Below are 6,948 nucleotides of genomic sequence, written 5' to 3'. Positions count from 1 at the left end.
TGCTCGTAAAAGGATTGGAGGTTATCAATCCCTTGACGCATCTCGTAAGAGAGAGAGTCCTCCACTGAGGATCTTTGAGAGCATATGCTTTTTTAGGAGCATGACCTGCACCCTTTAAACAGCATGACCTGCACCCATAAAACAGCATGGGCATGAGCCCCCCCCCACGAGAGGCAAGGACCCCCTGCCTCTCTAGACAAACGGTGCAATTGATAGTGTGAACCGACTACGGTCCGTTTCTCGAACGTTCACGGAAGTCATTAAGCTTTTCAATTCAGACCTCACAAATTGTGTTTTGTACATTCTGTCCAAGCTTGGAACAAAGGTTTGACATCCTTTGTCCGTTCAGAAGAGTACCACCGATGCCGGAAAAAGGCATCGATGAAGAATTCCGTCTCATCCTCAACAGGCTTGTAAAGACTAGATGAGTCGAAAAGCGGGATATGATATCGATCGTTTGTCAAACTAGACCAACGAATAAGGTTACCCTTAGTGGAACGGGGCACTGCCGACTTGTACTGCTTCAGTACAAGTCCACCTCGCTTCAGTGCGGGTGGTGCCACACGTCACTTCACGTGCACTAGTACGTGCAGAGGAAGAATTTCTTTAGAGCACTCATCAATAGACATGTCGTCTAGCTCTAAAAGAGCATGTAACGAGGGAATTGCCGCAAGGTTAACTTCGCCCCTTAATGTTACCGGTTACGCCAGTTAAAAGCGTATGTACTTGCTCACTCGTATCACTTTGTGAGGGTATAACCGCTTCGTGTCCACCCTGTCTTGATGTGGAAAAAATACGCCTCTTAGAGGCCGGGACATTCACGTCCCCGGGTTTTCCAGCCTGTATTGGTTCTATACAAGACATAGTGTCTAATTTGTCATCCGACAAGGAGTTAGGTAACTCAACTTCCTTATTCAGCGAACATTTACGTGTCGCTTCACGTGTATTAGGAGGGTTGACCCAAATGCCCTGGCGAACTGCCAATAGTGTCACTATTGACACTCAGTATGGTGCAACCTCGGCCGACCACACTCGGTGGACTTAGACGTGCCACTCCACGTGTCACAGGGATATTGCACCCTTGAGGTCCTGGCGAACCGCCAACAGTGTCACTACTGACACTCAGTATGATGCCACCTCGGCCGATCATATTCGGTGGACTTAGACGTGCCACTCCACGTATCTCAGGGATATTGCACCCTTGATGATTCGGCTTTAGGCCAACGATGCTTTCAGCATTTAGTGAGTCGTTATTATAACGAGCGTCACTCAACGAAGTACGTGCCGTTCCACTTATTTCTGCTGAGTTGGGCTGAGAATTAATGTTTTTAACATTAAAGTTTATTAACTCAGCCATGACAATGTCTAAAACACTGACAGACTCATTTAATGATCCGCGCTAATAGCGCTTTTGTTGCCTAGCAAAGGTGGGTTTATGACTCTCCAAAACTTTTCTAGGAACATTGCGTGTGGCGCCTAAGGTCTAAGACCTCCAATCGATCCATGTCTCATGGTCTTCTAAACAGGCCATACCAAGGATGAGATCATATCTCGAATCCAAATCAAGGACGAGACAGCGTTCCATACTGTCAAAGTCCAGAAACTTTATACCTAAGTTCAATGGAGCTTTGGGAACAGTGACACGAGTTCCAGTCGCTAAGCGAATAGTGATTGTATCACCTTCATGCGCTCTAAGCGCCTCAACGTATTGTTGAATTCCTTCAAGGAAAAGGCGTCGAGCATAATTGCAAGACGCTCCTGAGTCAATTAAAATTAACCACGGCTTATCAAAGCCCTTTACAGTCGCGTGAGCGACTAGCAAGCCAGGTTTGTACTCTCGCCCCGTGCATTGAGCACCGAGCTAATCGGGGCTAGGTTCTGTTTATTCTCACCTCCTTGAAGTTCAACAGAGCCTAGGTCTTCCCCAGTAGAGCGCCCCGCACCTACTGGATATCGACGAATTCCCGCACCGCACCAGATCTCTGGTATAGGTCGGAGTTGAAGCTCTTTTGAGCTTTACGCGAATTTCGAAGAGGGCATGGAGGGCGTACATGTTTCGTACTTCCGCGCATATAACATCTACGGATGGTCTTATGCTGTTCCACAGCTTGAAGAGCCTCTTCTCCTTCCTCAACGAGGCTCAAATCCATAGATTCCGCTCTATTAGATGGAACCATGTGCTTGAAGAGCTTGTTCGGTAAACAGGCGTGCTAACGCGAGCAGACTTAAAGTCAAACTCGGCGCGTAGCGCTATAGCAACTGCCTCGTCGAACGTAGCCGGATGAGATCGGAACAATTCCGTCCGGGCAACGCCCTCATTGAGACCCCCCATAAAGATGGTCACTACAATTGCTTCTTGCACCGGGTCTTGATGCATAGATGCAATGAGAGTTCTCAACTCCGGGACAAAGTCCCCTAGGGTTCTTTTACCTTGTCGAGTCGCTAGGAGCCGTGCTCGTATGCGAAAAGCCTGATCAGGCGGTGCAAACATGCTCGTCATTTGCTGTTTCAGCGAATCCCATTAAGGGAAAGCGTCGTTAAAGGACGTGCTGCACGATAGTGCCCACTCCATGGCTCTACCTCCAAGTTATAAATGGCCATAGCCACCTTTTACCGTTCTGTTAAGAACAAGGCGGAATCAATGGACATTTCCATCTGCTTAATCCAAAAGGGAGATTTTCTCCCTCTTTTCCCTCAAATGTCTTCACATTCACAATTAGAGGGCGAGCCCTCGGCTCTGAGTCAGGAACAGAGATGTACCGAGTTGGCATAGATGCCGCTAAGTGGTCCTGTACCTGACCGATCCGGGAGGTTTCGTACCGCATGAAGGACCTCTGGTCCCTGGGAGATAATAAATTCCACGTGCTCAAGCCCAAATAAGGTTTGAGCTTGTCATAAGCGGCGCGTTGCGCTTCTGACAATTCTGGAACCACTTCCATTTTTGTGAGGGTTTAGTCTTGTAAAGACTCAGGCGTAGATTGACTACGAATGCCACCAGGTGTAGCGAAGCTACCTCGCTCCTAAAGTCATAGGAAGACTTTCAGACTCAGAGAATCACTTAGTTTTATTGAACAAATGGGTTTAACAACTCAGGGAGTCGTACAAGTTATCAAAGCTTAAGGAATCCTAATTCAAGGGATTCAGGGGTTCGTAGAACCAAGTGGCAACTAGTGCCCAGGAGAATATACCTTAGAAAGGCTTCAATCTCTTACAGATAATTGCGCAAGCCCTAAGGAAGGCATTTAACGTTTTAAGATCAAAAGGGAAACTGAACTTTATTTAATTAATTATTTAAATCTAAAAACCTTACCCTAGCTAATTAAAATAGATTTTGGCCGCCAGATCTATATCTGGCGGCGACCACATTTATTACTCATAATAAATGGGATCTAAGTAACTAACTATTTTAAAATTAGAGAAAAGGATATTTTACCTGTAATGTGAATGTACCACAACAACGGTTCTCCAACCGATGTGTCCCCCATTACACGGTGCCTCACACCCGGTGTACCTGCAAACCTGATCATCAGGCCCGAGACGTGGGCATACCCCGATCCTGGTGCGATGCACCGTCTACCGTTCGACGCTTCCCGCCGGGTAAAAGTTGGCCAGATCTTTCCACTTTTGCTTCTCCACCGCTGTCGCCAGCACCGGGTTCTTTGCCGCCACCTTCTGGACTCGGCGCTCTAGAGCGAGGACACTGGAACCGGCATGGCGAGACGCTGGCGAGAGCTCATGCCAAGACGAAGATAGCAGTGCTAGCGAAGACGTTCACCTTCAACTCGGATGGATGACGTCGATAGCGCAATGGAAAGTGCTTATGGTGATACAGAACCGTCTGAGCGGCGAGGACCCACTCATCAAAACGCTGGTGCGGATATATGGCGTTCTTCGACGGTGGTTCGAGAGAAAACTCCGACCCAGGCGGCTTTGGCTCGATAATAGTGCGACTCGATGAAACAGCGGAGACATCCCGTGTGTGTGGTGCGCCAGTATGGCGTATGGCGATCGGAGGACGACGAACGACATCGCCGAGTACTGGGGCTCGTTACAAGCCCTGCAAGATGCGCAAGACCATTCGCTGGAGCCTCTGCATGTCATCGGAGACAGCATACTGATCATACGGCAATTGCAACACGACAGAAGACCGAAGGCTTCGCATCTTCAAGAACTCTTCAAGAGAGCAAGGAGGGCGGCAATAAGGATCGGTGTGTCCGCGACGCACCATCTCAGGTCCTACAACAAGATGGTGGACGCAGCTGTAAATGTTGCGATGGGCACTGAGCGACGCTCACAAACACCACACGTAGACGGTAAGAATGAACTCAGACACATACAGTACCTCGCAGCTAGAGACATCAGTCATTGGCTCGCCAGGAGGTAAAGTGTAGGATATGGTGCACGACGGCCATTGGGCCGGCAGCTAGCAAGTAGCTAGCGAGGTTATTGACGATCTCCAGGGCACACTGGCAGTAACGGAATATACCACGACAGTTAAAAAAAGTTTTCCGCGTGGCAGGAAGACAAACTCCCATGTCTCATTCCTGGTCAGCGATTCAAACTCAGATGCGCACGCTTCTTTCCACTTGCTGGCGTCGCTGGATTCATAACTGACATATACGATGTCGGTGTTGGCAAAGAAGCGGCTCGACCTACATCAGGATGGTACCGATAAGTACTGGTAAATATTGGTAATGACGTCAGTAGCTTCTAGAAGGTACTATGAGCTATGATTGGCTAGAAGTAATTATTGGCTTAGAAGTAGCAAACGGTTTGCGAACTAAGGACCTTTAATATCTTAACTTTGCATTTTGCCAAACATCGCTCGCTTGATCGTTTCAATAGGTTATGAGCCTAAGACCCGCCTTATTTGCCCCTGACGCTGTTCGCTCACGCTATGGACTCCGCTTCCGCTACCTCTTCTCTGCATCAAATTTTTGATAACATGATATTTCATACGTGGAATGGAACGGGTTAAATTTGCCCTAATGTTACACAGTCCCCGTTAAGTACACTTGGTGTACTTAAAGGGATGGTCAATTAGTAAATTATAGTAATTAGACCCAGCACTCGGGTGTGGTGCACATTTGTGACCAACCCTTGTGTATGTGATGCACATGGGTGCATTCACATTAGGAGGGATGACGGCTAGCGACATCCGTTATGCGAGGTATTTAGAAAATACGCTCGCAATACATATTAAGTGTTATCTTTAGTGATGGCATTTTAATTGGTAAGAATAGGTAACAATATTTAATACGATTACATATAAATAAGTCTGAAAACTACTTCCTACTTGGTAAGTGCGCACGAGGAGCCGGATTACCGCTCCCGTGACGACACTTAACCAGAGTACTTAGTGCGTTGGGTGGGTCGCTAACGCGCACACCACAACTACCGCACTGCACGCAAGAGAAAAAAAAAGCCGTTTAAAACCGCTTCCTCGCTATGCTAGTGTGTGTGTCTAAGTAGAGCGTGGCCGCATTACGACGTGCACGCCTACACTTGGTAGCACTCGAAATCCTCCCCACGACCCACACCTCTGCGTGTGTACGTGAGGATGAGCCTCAATATTGATTGGGCTCATTTCCCCCACCTCTCCGAACATCATCGGGAGGTGGCAGAGCTTATGGCGCAGGGACTTGGTGAACAAGCCCTGGCCAGGCTCCTGGGTAGTCCTCCTGAGCAACATGTTGCTCAGTTGGAACAGTTTGAGGCATTCGTGCTCGGACAGCGGAGGGCCGCGTCCAAGGCACAGGGCCATGCTGGGGTGGAGTCCGTCACTCAGACTCAGGATGAGCTGAGGCATGAGCAGGCTCGGAGCGAGGCTCTCAACAGGACTGTTGAGATGCTCTCTGCCCGGCCGCATCAGCCGAGGCCCATACGGATGGACCCACCCAAGTTCGATGGAAGTGCGGCGCACACGATTGTCCACTGGCTTTTAGCCGTGGAACAATGCGGTGTCGCCCAGCTCGTCGAGGACGACAGCCAGATGGTGTCGTGCGCCATGTCGCATCTGCGCGGTAAGGCCTTAGAGTGGGCTTACTCGGCGCTTATGGCGGACATTAAGGCGTTTCCTTCATGGGCGATCTCTAAGGAAAAGATTCGCGCCATGTACCAGCCGCCGAACAACGAAGTGTTGCTGCAGGCGCGCTCCTTTGGAGCGCGACAGGCGAAGCGATCTCTGCAAGAGTATGTGCAAGAGATGCACTCGCTGTCGGCGTCCATTATTGTAGGTCCGATTCCGGAGCACATTAAGGTGTTCACGTTTATGAACGGACTACGGCATTGCCCATCGCGAAAGGCCTTTTTTAGAAAGGTGCCGGCAACGATGGAAGAGGCAATTCAAATTGTCTTGGTTGAGGAGCAATCTTACAACAGTGCCTCGGCGACAGCTTGGAATAAGCCATCGGCCGAGAGGTCAGATGCCACTCCCATGGAGTTGGGGAATGTAGACGTTGTCTGCTATAAATGCGGCAAGCGCGGCCATATGATGGCTAGCTGCTATGCCAGGGTCCCTGCTAGGGAAAGATGCCCAGCTAGAGAACTCGTTTCCCAAAGGGCGATGGCAAGAACCAGCGTGCGAGGGCATGAGTTCTGCATCGACCACTGATGGGCGGGAATGCAGGAGCGCAGTAGGGGCGAGATGCTCAACTGACGCGGACTCTGAAGCTACCCCTAAGTTCAGAGTTGCGGAACAAATGGGAAGCATAGTCTCTGAGGTCTCGAAATTTCGGACCTTAACCCTTCTGGTCTATAGCGCTCATGTAAGAGGCTATGACCAGGTGATGACCCTCTTAGTGGATTCGGGTGCATCACAAAATTTTGTAAAGCTCGTGGTTCTAAGAAAGAGACCGACGATGTTTAAGTCGCTTTGCAAGGCAAGCGAGAAGAGGCGACCGTTCGTTTAGCGAGCGGCGCGCTCGTTAAGTCTGAGGGAGTTCAGGT

This window comes from Bremia lactucae, linkage group LG7 (genome assembly GCF_004359215.1).
Source record: "Bremia lactucae strain SF5 linkage group LG7, whole genome shotgun sequence".
In the NCBI taxonomy this organism is placed as follows: domain Eukaryota; phylum Oomycota; class Peronosporomycetes; order Peronosporales; family Peronosporaceae; genus Bremia; species Bremia lactucae.
This window is presented reverse-complemented; position numbering follows the sequence as displayed.